We start from the raw sequence: 14,047 nt of genomic DNA on the forward strand, positions 1-14,047 counted from the left end.
TACAGTCATTATGTGAACGATGCTCTGAACTGAGATCCAGAGCAACAGGAAGGCTGGCTGGGCAATGGTTTTACTCCCAGGACAAATATTGATGTGGCCTTATGTCACTCAATAGTGGTTTGCCAATCTGTGTGTTTTCACTATCCACATGAATTATTATCTTATTCACTGGCAGTGTTAGGAGATCATGACTAGCTGGAGCCACTTAACAATTAAAGACCCAGGCGATTCATATTCCAAATGTTATTCTGCCTGAGCATAACCGGTTTTAGCACTGGTGAGGCCAGGTGCAGCAATAATTTTTGGCACCCCTCCAACGACCCCCCCTACTCTCCGGATTCCCTCACTACCACTGTCCTACAGTTCTTCTCATCCCTCCATGGATCCTCTCTCAAATATTTTTCATTTGTTATATAATGCTACTCATACTAGTTTAGGGTGTAAAAGCAATTTACATCACACACACACACACATTATGTTATGTTATATTATGTAATCTACTCTTATATTGTGCACAGCTACTCCAAGGTTGTGGAGCTGAGGTTCCGTAACAATCGTAAGTGGTGTTTTCAACTCGCACGAATATGGTCGAGTCTGGTATCTACGAACCGCAAATGACGAGTTTAGTGGGTGTACGCAGTTTCGCTGTACTAGCCTAAACCGTTCGTCTGTTTCGTGGGTTTATCTATCTGTGCCCACGGGTTCCATCTTAGATACAACATCCATTTTGTTTCTTGCCCTCAAGTAGCCAGCGAACGGACGCTGTCCGCTTCGCGACCCTGGGATTCCCAAGACTCTTGCGGAAGACACGTTTTCCTTTGAAAGTGTCTTTATGACGAGGGGGATGATACTGTAAGGCAGATGGCTCCGTTTGAGGCACATCTTGCCGTGCCGGTCTATTGTCTTAGCCGTACATCTCATTAGGCACGTCCCTTTGATGCCCGCAACTCGTGTTTCCCGATACCACCCCTTTTACACCCTTTTCGATCTCCCCACTGTTTCTGTCTTCCTCTACACCTGTTCCTGTTCCTTCTTCGATCTGTTTACTACCGATTGGAATGTACTAATGGTGGGAAGATGGGTTTTTACAGTTGGGAACCACCAAATGTTTCCGTACTTATGTTCCGGGCCCTGAATGCATGAAAGTAACCCCTTGTGGTTTTTACAATGGGAACCAAGTTGTAAACCTTTGTGTACCATGTTAACCTATGAGAGAAAACTGTATAAAAAGGAGCGACCCACAGTAGCAAATTGAATCAGGCTCCGTGAACCTACGTTATGTACTTCTCGTGACTTCTGTGTTCCCTGCAGTAAATAAACCTCGAATCTTTGGCGCCGAAGGAAGTGTCCCGTGTCTCTGTCATTTGTACGCCGGAACAGGTTACCCACGAAGGTTTCAGGTGTTGTCCCCTGGCACCGCTGGGTCTTAAATAACCCAGTCCTTCAGTTGGCGCCCAACGTGGGGCTGCATCAGTGGTACCGGTCCAAGCCCGACGATCGTGAGGAACTTCGTGTGAAATCTCCGAGGGAAGGTGCACCCCGCTTCATCGATCCTGTTGTCGAAACAAGTGGCCCGACGACTTTTCCCGCGAAGATTCCCGCCTCCTGACGGCTGCGACGGACTGCTGCCCTGACTGTAGACCTGTTTTGGCGCCTGGCGTAGACCTTGGTACAGCGAGACGATTGACGGGCCTTCCTGGTGACGCCATCGATCTTTGAGTTAAGTATTTGTGTGTCGCTCCCAGAGTCCTTAGTTGTGGGTGCTTAGTTGTTGCATGGTTCCATTGCATTTGTGGTTCTTAGTATTTGGTTCTTTGTTGTGATATTTGACGTCTGCAGTCGCCAAAAACCGAGGGTATTTGTTCTTTGCAGGGACTTGGTAAATCCCGTAACCCTTGAAGTTTGTGAAACTCGGCTAGTGTGCAAGATGCCTGGTCGTAGTACTTTGTTTGGTTGCTTTAGAAAATGTAGTGCGGATTCCCGACTGGAGGACTCGTGTCCGATACCTCCGGTTGGAACTCCGACTTATGAATTATATAGCAAGCATGGGTTAGGTCCGATTACCTTTAACGAATATTGGATTCGCTATACCAGAAAGGATGGTGTCCTTAGTTGGCCACCTCATGGTAGTTTCGAGACCTCGATTTTAGATAACCTTGAGGCTAAATTGTTTAAAAAGAAATCCATGTTTGATGCCTTTCGGTTGTGGCGTAAAGAAGCCAGACAGAAAGAAATCAGACAGACAAAACGTAATCAGAAAGATGGAGTTGCTACTATAGTAAAGAAAGCAGAACAGTTCCAGCGAGATAAGGAGGAAAAGGAAAAGGAAGTTTTTGATAGACTTCAGCGTATGTCTATAGATAAATGTTATCCCGCTTTACCAACGGAGTCGGATAAGAAGGAGGAATTAGTTGAGGATCCTTTAATGTCCTATCTTTTGAAGTCACCACCTCCGTACGCACAGGGTACCATAGCTCCTGTGGTTCCCCCTGTACCTGCTCCTGTGCCTGTTCCTCAACCTGTTCCTCAACCTGTACCCGTTCTTCTGACTGTTCCTGCTCCTTTGCCTACTTCTGTTCCTACTGCTCCACCGCTTGTACTTCCTCATACTCCTGCTCCCGCTGCTGCTCCTGTTCTACTTACTCCTGCTGTTTCAACTGGTTCTGACTCTTCTCTCGTTAATCCTCTATATTACACTTCTCCATCTACCCCACATCGTACCCCCTCTGTTGCTGCTAATTTCTTTCATTCTCTTGGACCTATTCTCGAGTCCGCTGGTTCGGACGGTCCTCAAAGACGTAGTCAGCTTCCCGGTAATAGGGAACTTGCTGCGCTGTATAATATGGCGATGGGTTGGATGAAACACCCTCTTAGAAATCCTCCACGTGCGGTGCTTGATACGTTCTGTCAATTCAATATACCGACACAAAGATATGTTTTCGAGGAAATGTGTAAGGTCTTACGTGATCAAATATCGGCCGATGCATCTGATGCTGTATTGACTGCTTTGACTAATCTACAGCTCCAGTTTTCGAGCGGAATGATAGTCGATTCTAATGTTCGACGCGCTATGGGCAACTAAGCAAGATTACGAGGTAAGATAGTAACAGTTTACATGACTGAGAAACCTATTTCTTCTATTCGATAGAATTAATTTTGACTTTGATTATCATACTACTTTTTAGATAATAAAATTGAAACTTAAGGACAACATTGGATAGCGTGGGCGCAGCGAAGAGGCATTTAGGTATGACGCCCTCTAACATGGTCTTTCTCCTAGTTTCAGACACTCAATCTTTGCTATACTGCACTCTCTTTTAAGAGAATAAACAATAAGAGACTCATATCTAATAAACCATACTTATATTGAACTATACATATTTAAGTAATCACTGTGGAGAATTCCGGCTTTCACTTGGTGGTGAGAACTCTACTATTATATATACTTCTTTTTAAACACCACTGTGGCTTTGGGATGTTTCCCTATTGATCACGGTTTCTATTGACAAGTGTGTTTATATCAAATTAAGATATAATGTTATAATAGCGATTATACTTTGTTTTGGGTTGCAGCCCTGAGGAAGTCAATAGTCGTATCAGACTAGACGAAACACGTGTTGGCTGCAAAGTTTGGAGACTAATGTTGAAGAGTGTGTTTCAATGAAGAAAGGAATTGAAAACGTCAAAGATTAAAAAATACTGCATAACTTGAAAAAGACTTCTATTGGACTTTTTGAGTGCTCAATGAAATATTATAATTTGTCTGAGCTAATTTTAGCATATCTCTAGTCGTGGTAACCGACTTGCATTCATTTAGAGCACCATTTCAGATACTCGTTCGTGATACCCCTTTACCTGCTGTGCGCTCTAACTTAACAGTTACCGCATCTTTTTTGTATTCAATTTGTTAAATTGAGCAGCCGCAAAGGAAACAATGAATAGAGAGAAAGAAGCAGAGGAATTATTCAAGAACCTAAGCGCAGGTGGATCTGTAGGATCTGCAGTAAGACCACCTGCTAGCATGAGACCAGAAGGACTTAGTGCCAAGTTTAGAAAGCTTGAATCACTAAAAAGACAAGAACTCAATAAGTTGTGGGACGCTGCCACACTTAAACAATATATAGCGCTGAATAGGATACCTCGTGGACTACGTTCACAAATAATACCAGCATATGAGGATTTAGAACCTGAATTATATAAAACTTGGGAAAAGGAACTTAATGATAGTTCACGAAACCTTATGAACATACTGATTGACAATGCTGACAGAAAGATGGCAAAATTAATGATTGAAATCCAAAAAATAGAAGATGAGATTAAGCAAATGAATCTTCCAGAAGCGACAATTAAAAATTACACCATAATGGATGAAATTCCTAATGATTTACAACTTGATATCAAGAAGAGAAAAGCTCGTAAAATTAAGCGAGATGAGAATGATTATAGATCAGGGAGAATATATACGTATGCTAAAAAATATGACCATTTGATGAACAAACCATCTACTTCTAGACAGACAGGCAGCGCCAGACCCCTTAGTGAGACAGATGCATCATCTAGCAATATATCTAGTGATGATAATGAAGATATACCAACTACAACAGCGAATGTTCCAACACCAGAGAATAATTTTTTAGAGGAAGTTCAACGTTTACGGAAGGGGAATCGAGAAACAGGGAGAAATCGCAATACTACTGCAAGAGGACCAGGAGAGGCAGGAGAGGAAATGGGAGATCCAGGATCCAGAATAAGAATGAGTCTGAGATCTTGGAAGCCACAACCATAAGAGATGAGGGTGAAGTAAGTGACATAGAGGTTATTAATCTATCTGATTTTCCACTTACTAATGACATGATATGTGTTCTTCAAAAAGGTTTAGGTTTCTGTCCAGCTAGGAGACAAGACTGGGTGATGACTAAAATAGATCTTTTTAAATTCACGAGATTACTTAAGATAAAGAAATTCTTTGCTAACATACCAGAGAAGAAGGCAACACCTAGATCTAGAGGGCTGAGTAACCTTACTATACAAGAACTCAAAGAAACTCAGCTCTTATTATCTTTAACAGAGAATGAAGATGATCCAGTGACTTTATCTAGACTTATGGCAGAATTAGATGTTGAACGATATCAGTCACAAGATAGTGGTCTAAAACTACGATCTAAGTGGACTCCCCAACTGGCAAAAGGTAATACTATTGATGTCTTCTTTAAAGCAGTGAGCACTGACATCGATAAAGAATTAAATCACCATCAACAGAGATATGTGAACCCTAGAGAAGACAATTTATCACCTGGAGAAAGGAAAGCCCTTAGAGAATTGATGAATAACAAAGACATACAAATACGTAGAGCAGATAAAGGAGGGAATTTGGTAATTCAGAATAGCATAGATTACAATAATGAAGTTCTCTCCCAACTAAATAATGAACAATACTATGTCAAACTGGGCAACAATCCTATGAGTGCAGTTAAGGAGACCATTAATAAGAGTGTTAAAGAATGGTATGACCTATCACTGTTAGATCAAGATGAATACCTCTATCTTCTGACCACCCACCCTAAATCACCTTGTCTATACACCTTACCAAAGGTTCATAAATGCCGGTACAAACCCCCAGGGAGGCCCATTGTCTCTGGCATAGGTGGCCCGACCGAACACCTTTCAGAATATATTGATACTTTTTTAAGGGAATTTGTATACAATCTACCATCGTTCATTGAAGATACAAAGCATATTTTGAATATACTGGATGACATGGCATGGGACAATGGTATGATATTAGCTACTCTTGATGTAGTATCTTTATATTCAAATATAGAACATGACATGGGGATTAGAGCACTAGACTTCTTCCTGAGCAAGAGAGCTGCAGAACTCTATGATCATTCACAAATGTTATTGCAGATGACTGATCTTGTCCTTAAAAACAATGTTTTTCTATTTAATGGTAACTGGTACCGACAGAAGCTCGGGACAGCGATGGGAGCCAGATTTGCTCCGTCTTTTGCTAACCTCTTCATGGGGTGGTTCGAGGCGGAGCGAATCTGGGGGATCGCCAACAGAGAATGGATCCAGTATATTCATTACTGGGGTCGTTTCATCGACGACTGTCTCCTCATTTGGACAGGGACAGTAGAACAATTAAAAGGATTTTTTGACTATCTCAATGAGAATACTTTTAACTTAAAATTCACAACTCAATATGACCATGAGAAAATAACCTTTTTAGACATAGAGTTATTTGTGGAGCAAGGCCATCTTAGAAGTCGAATGTACAGGAAACCATCAAGCTGTAACGCAGTTCTCCATGCTAAAAGCTGTCACCCTAGTAACCAAATAAAAGCAATACCCTACGGAGAGATGGTGAGAGCAAGGAGAAACTGCTCCTTAGAACATGACTTCAAAACTAACATCAATGATATATCCAACCGGTTTGTCAGAAGAGGCTATGACAAGAAAGTGATCGATAAGGCTTCAAACAGAGTGTATAAACTGAAGCGAAAAGAAACTTTAAGAGTAAAACCTAGAAATATTAAAAAGGATACTGCAACTATGGTGAGAATGATCACTCATTATAGTACGGAGAGTCCCAAATTGTATTCTATTCTCAAAAGGCATTGGCATCTATTGATGCTTGACCCAGATCTTACACCGTTCATTAACAAATACCCCTCTGTTACATATAGAAAGGGCTTGACTCTATCTAACATATTGAGTCCCAGCTACCCCAAGAAATATGTTAACAAAGATTGGCTGTCTGGATCTAGAGGTTTCCACAAATGTGGTAAATGCTCTTCATGCAGATGGGCAAAGAAAAAAGTAGTTACTTTCAACTACAATGATACAGGGGAATATACTATTCACAACTTTATAAATTGCGACACGACCTATGTTGTTTATATCATTTCATGTAGTTGTGGAATGATATATGTAGGAAGCACCATAAGGAGACTCAGAGACAGGATGGCAGAACATTTTAGAGCTATCAAACAAGGTGATACGCGCTATCCAACAGCTGCACACCTGATAAGAAACTCTCATGATAGCATGAAATACATATTTAGCTACCATGGTATTGATCGTGTAGATCCTGAACCCAGAGGAGGGAACAGGATTTTAGCACTTAGGAGAAAGGAAGTGACATGGCTTATAAAACTTAAGGCTGTAGAGAAGGGACTTAATGTCGATAATGAGTTTGAATTCTTCCTAGGAAATGATTGAACATTTATTAATTTATACCATGAGATGGCTTTCTGTACTTTAACTCTTGCAACTGATATGTATTGACTTGTAATGCTTGTTATAATGAACTATTACCAGTATATTGTTTCATAGAACTAATGTTCATTTATACAACTACATGAACTTTCAGTGGATGCATCATAACTTCTACAATTGACTAACATTGTGTAAACCTGATGATATTCAATGCAATATATAGTATGTAATTAATATGATGATTACACCACTTTGCTCTCCATTTCCGAACCTAACCCCCTTATTTACTCTTGCAAATACGCTTATCTGAACTTTTCGACGATGGTGAGGATTGGATTGCTTATGTGCCTTAACGTAGCGCCTATCTATTTGCAATGATTGTCCACACTAATATAAAATTGATTTTTACTTAGATCTACCTAGACAATATAAATAGGGATGCTCATGGTTAATAAAATAGTTTCCATATTACAATAAGAGTAATTTAAATTTCATTAGGTAATGTCCTAATCTTGCCTGGCATATCAACATAGATTATCCTGTAAAATACGTACTTTGACTGCCCGTTCCAAGATGGCGGTTATTGTTTTACTATGATTGTTTATAATAGTATAGAAGTTCTACTCATACCTGCCTAGATAGATATAGGGATGCCCATGGTTAGTAAATCAGTTGCGAGATTATATCATTTAATTTCATTAGGTAATGTTCGAATTCTACCTGTTATATCACATAGATTATATCGTAAGATATGAGCGTTTGACTGCCCGTTCCAAGATGGCGGCTGTTTTGATTTATGTCCGCATCTCCTGAAATTAGGCATTAAATATACTTATATAGTGCTAATCACTTGAAAATATTCACAGTGTAATTTAATATATATACATGGATTATAGGAGCTTTAGAGTTACTCGAATATTTATTTTACGTATTTTGGACTAATAAATCAATTTATGGAATACGATACACCCCGTAATATGTAATTTTCTTAATATAGGAATTACTCATCCGACGTTTACCATTTAGTGTAACTTTCGAGTACCTTTACTAGTTTAATCAACTCGTTTTGCCAACATGGCGCATCCCGCCATCCGACAGTATAAATCAGAATAGCAAGATGGCGCTATACTAGAACGCCGAGACGATAAGACGCGATTCGAAGTACAGATGCACTGACTCGAGGTAAGAATAGTTTTAGTGTACAACTTTATTAGATAAATAGGGCTAACCAACGTTAGACATATTCTGAGACTCTAACACTAGAATCCTGTGCTTATTTTAGGTGACAGATACGATCACCTTTAACCTTAATATGGGCAACTAAGCAAGATTACGAGGTAAGATAGTAACAGTTTACATGACTGAGAACCCTATTTCTTCTATTCGATAGAATTAATTTTGACTTTGATTATCATACTACTTTTTAGATAATAAAATTGAAACTTAAGGACAACATTGGATAGCGTGGGCGCAGCGAAGAGGCATTTAGGTATGACGCCCTCTAACATGGTCTTTCTCCTAGTTTCAGACACTCAATCTTTGCTATACTGCACTCTCTTTTAAGAGAATAAACAATAAGAGACTCATATCTAATAAACCATACTTATATTGAACTATACATATTTAAGTAATCACTGTGGAGAATTCCGGCTTTCACTTGGTGGTGAGAACTCTACTATTATATATACTTCTTTTTAAACACCACTGTGGCTTTGGGATGTTTCCCTATTGATCACGGTTTCTATTGACAAGTGTGTTTATATCAAATTAAGATATAATGTTATAATAGCGATTATACTTTGTTTTGGGTTGCAGCCCTGAGGAAGTCAATAGTCGTATCAGACTAGACGAAACACGTGTTGGCTGCAAAGTTTGGAGACTAATGTTGAAGAGTGTGTTTCAATGAAGAAAGGAATTGAAAACGTCAAAGATTAAAAAATACTGCATAACTTGAAAAAGACTTCTATTGGACTTTTTGAGTGCTCAATGAAATATTATAATTCGCTGTTGAGAAGTTGTTGTCTCTTCGCCCCTCTATAATGCCTCGAGCATTGTTTGTAGAAGACATTGAGGGACCACTAGAAGCACCTGGCCAGTTTCCCATGCGCGAAGTTCCACCAGTGTGGATGCCAGGTGACGCTACTGTTGCTCCACCGATCTTGCCACATTTCCAGAGAGTATGGATACACCTCCCATGGAAACGATCGGAAGTTCTGCAGGTGAAGCAATCTTTGCCTGACCCTCGCAAAAATCCTGCAGGGTATTACAAGGAATTATCGCAGCTCGTGGATGCTACGATAATGAATCTTGCTGATATCGATATGCTGTTCGGTAATGTTGTGCCGCAACCGGTATGGGCTAAGATTCGTCAGGAAGATCATGCAAACGAATTAGGTGGTGATTGGGCTGCTCTTACGGCGGCAGATACACGACAAATTGGTGGGGCTAAACCTGAACAGCTCATTACGGCCTTGCCTCAGAGAATTATCACGCTAATGAAAACGCTTATGCCAGCCATGAAGGTGAATTGGGACAAACTGTCCGCTTGCAAACAAAAGAAGGATGAGAGCGTCTCTGATTTCTTTACGAGATTTGAGGAGGCTTTCATCGACCACAGTGGTCAAGACATGGCTACCGAAGGTGGTCAGAGGTTGTTTGTGGACAAGTTTGTTTCCAATTTACTGCCTGACTTGAGCAACAAATTAAGAAATTCTGAGAGTGCGTGGGCTGTCTCTACGTCTGCTCAAATACTGGCTACGGCACAGTATTATGAGAACAGGGAGAAAGAGGAGAATGACCGTGCTGACAAAAAGACGAAAGAGCTCAAAACTAAAGTGCTGTTGCAACAGGCGTATCCTCCGCGTTCGAATCAGAATGATTCGCAACAACGTAATCGATCACAGCCGCAATCTAATAGGTCGCAGTCTCGAAATGACTCCTCTTCGCAGAGATCTTCGTTAGGGTACAATCAGTGTGCCTATTGTAGGAATGAGGGTCATTTAAAATTCGATTGTCCGGTTCTCAACGAGCGTAACAGTGGTAATACATCTAGAGGAGGTCGTGGTGGTTCTCAACAGACATCACGTGGTAGAGGTCGCAGTGCTCAAAACGATCGTTCCACTAATACTTCTGACTCTAATAATTGTTTTGATCAACGTGGATCGTCGCGAGGGCGATCTGCTCAGTACAATGTGGATGATTATTACGTCGATCAGGACGCTGATGATGGTAATTACTAGGACAGCCATAGACAAGGAGAGGGAGTAGTATCAGTTCCGGTTGATCAAAGAGGGCCTTACGTCGCAGTTGCCACCGCGGGCGTCGTTGAGCCTTTTCTGTTGGACACTGGTGCAGCGAAAAGTTCCATAATGCATTCGAAACTCCCTGGCGCACCTTTGTCTGGCTTAACAAATGTTTCCGTTGGATTCTCTGGCGCCCCTGTTAGCAATCCAGTTTCGTGCCCTTTGCCTCTTAATATTGGGCCACGTGAGCTGAAAGCTCCGTTGATTTTGACCACTGGGTGTGGTGAAAATCTTTTGGGTCTGGATTTGCTAAAACGTTTATATGCGACTTTGTATTGTTCTCCTGCGGGAGTAAAGCTTACGTTGGGTGAGAGAGTTGTCTCTCCAATGTATTTGTCTCTCGGTAAGCTTCCTCCGGAATTGAGTTCTCTTCCTGCATCTTTGTGGGCAACAGGTCCCAATGACGTGGGCCTGCTTGACATCTCCCCTTATGTTGTTCACGTGAAATCAAATGTGCGATTGCCACGTATTCCCCAGTATCGTATCTCCCTTGATGGTGAGCGAGCGCTGTTAGCGATCATCTATGATTTGATCGAAAAAGATGTTATCGAGGAGACACGGGGAAACGTGTGCAATAGCCCTGTGCTACCCATTTTGAAGCGTACTGACCCTTCAAAACCGCCTGTTTATCGTTTCGTTATCGATTTACGGGAGGTCAATAAAATTGTGATTCCTCAGTTCCCTGTTGTGCCTGACATCACAGCGCTACTAACTCTGATTCCAGCCTCTGCATCTTGGTTTTCGGTGATCGATCTGAAGAATGCGTTCTTTAGCATCCCGATTGCCGAGGAAAGCAGGGACCTTTTCGGTTTCTGTCTCGGAGGTCGCAGCTTTAGGTTCAAACGTGCTCCTCAGGGCTACTGTGAAAGTCCATCGATATACAGTCAGGCCTTGAAGGGCCAACTGGATGCGTTTGTGTTACCGGCTGGTGCAGCCTTAATCCAATACGTCGACGACCTATTGGTGGCTGCAGATACTCAGGACATTTGCAAAATTGCCACGATATCGTTGTTGCAACATCTCTGTGACTTACATCATAAGGTGTCGCCTTCTAAGTTGCAATATTGTTGTCAAGAAGTAACCTATTTAGGTCACTTATTGTCAAAGGAGGGAAGAAGGTTGACCCCAGAGAGAATTGCAGCGATTGCTCGAATGACTGTGCCAACAACTCAGAGAGATGTGCGTGCCTTTCTAGGTATCACGTCATACTGCAGACAGTGGATTCCAAATTTTTCATTGTTAGCGAAACCATTGGTGGCTCTTACGTGCAAGGATGTTCCAACTCCTTTACCATGGACGGAAGAATGTCAGAAAAGTTTTTCTGAACTGCGTGACGCATTATGTTCGGCTCCTGTGTTAGGTACCCCTGACTACAGTAAGCCGTTTACATTGTATGTTCACGAGAGAGAAGGTTGTGCGTTGAGTGTTTTGACACAACCTTTTGGTGATAAGCAGCGTCCATGCGCATATTTTTCCTCGACCTTGGACCCAGTAGCTAGAGCATTGCCGAGTTGCTTGAGAGCAACAGCGGCAGCTGCGGTGTCCATCCGACAATCAGCAGGATTGGTCATGGATAATATGCTTACGGTGATGGTTCCGCATGCAGTTGACACTCTTTTGAATCGTACGAAAACTCAGCACTTGACGAGTGCGAGGTTGTCTGGGTACGAGTTGACGCTGTTGGCAAGTCACATTCAGATAAGACGTTGTAATGTCTTGAACCCGGCGACTTTATTGCCGATTAGTATGGAATCAGACGAAGTAGCAGCTCACGACTGCTACTTACGAACAGAGGAGGAAACAAAAGGTCTCTTGGACCTTAAAAACACTCCTTTGGAAGATCCCGATGGGACCTTGTATGTGGATGGTTCATGTTTTAAATTACCGAATGGTGATGTGACGACTGCGTATGCTGTGGTAACTTTGAATACTGTTGTGGAAGCTGCGAGATTGAATCAGAACTCTGCCCAGGCTGCAGAGCTGATCGCTTTAACTAGAGCGTGTGTGTTGTCGAAAGGGAAACGGGTGAATGTGTTTACCGACAGCCAATACGCTTTTGGCGTCGCTCATAGCTTTGGACGATTGTGGAGAGAGAGAGGTTTTATGACGTCGCATGGTACTAAGATCCAGCATGGACAACTTGTGAATGATCTTTTGGATGCACTTACGTTACCTAAGCAGGTGGCGATTGTTAAATGTAGTGCGCATCGTAAGGTGACGGATGATGTTGGTCGTGGGAATGCGTTTGCTGATGAGACCGCTAAGGAGACTGCCCGGAACCTTAGCACTAGAATGTATGTGACGAGTTCGGTTAGGTGGCCTACAGAGACTAGTATGTGCGAGGATACCATCGAGAGTGTGAAAACGATACAGAATGAGGCCACCGAGACTGAAAAGACGAAGTGGAAAGAGAGTACGGGAAAGCTGGATGCGAATGGTTGCTGGATTGATTTGTCGGAGCACAGGAGATGGATGTTGCCAGATGCGTATGTGCTAGCTGTTGTGACGATGGCACACGGGTTAGCACATATCAGTGCGAAAGGTATCTGTAAGTTGTTGTCCTCTGTGTGGAAGAATGATGGTATCACGAAGTGTGCTGAGAGATTGGTGAAGAATTGCATGGTATGTATGATGTACAATCCTGGAAAAGGAACCCCTACACCTCCTGGCCATTTTGCTCCCCCTTCATGTCCCTTTGAGGTGATCCAATTAGACTTCATCCATATGGAGCGATGTAATAACCTGAAATACGTTTTAGTTGTGGTTTGCGCGTTCTCGCGAAGGATTGAAGCCTACCCTCTTAAGGACAACACTGCTTTGTCCACTGCGAAAATCCTACTGAAGGAATACTTTCCTCGGTATGGAATGCCACGGATTGTATGGTCTGATAACGGAAGTGAGTTTGTGGGGAGTGTGATGAAGAGTGTGTGTAAGGGCCTTGGAATTACTCAGAAATTCCATAGCGCCAATCATCCCCAGTCAGCGGGTTTGGTTGAAGGGTATAATGGCACCCTTAAACTCAAACTAGCAAAGATTCAGGCTACGACTGGTCTCTCGTGGCCTGACGCTTTGCCTCTAGCTCTGTTGTCAACAAGGGCGACTGTACACTCCCGAGTAGGGCTTAGTCCCTATGAAATAGTGTTCGGCCGTCCTGCGAATGTTTGGGGGGTTCCTAGACCGAGTGTGTTTTCTGATCTTGAGTACCCAATGCTGATTGATTATCTTCATGATCTGACTGCTAAACTGAGGTTAATTCACCAACAGGTCTTTGAAGCATTGCCGACGCAGACGGAGGGTCCAGGTCACCAGCTCCAGCCTGGAGACTGGGTGGTGACGCGGAACTTCGCACGTAAAAGAAACCTCGAGCCCCGCTTCACCGGACCCTTCCAAGTCCTCCTTGCCACGAGAACTGCTGTCCGTTTGGAAGGCCGTAAGAATTGGGTGCATGCCACCCATACCAAAAAGGTACCCATACCTTTACCAGCAGACTCGTGGATGAGGAAGGGCATTGCTTCATCTGAAAC

Source organism: Lissotriton vulgaris, chromosome 8 (assembly GCF_964263255.1).
Source record: "Lissotriton vulgaris chromosome 8, aLisVul1.2, whole genome shotgun sequence".
NCBI lineage: Eukaryota > Metazoa > Chordata > Amphibia > Caudata > Salamandridae > Lissotriton > Lissotriton vulgaris.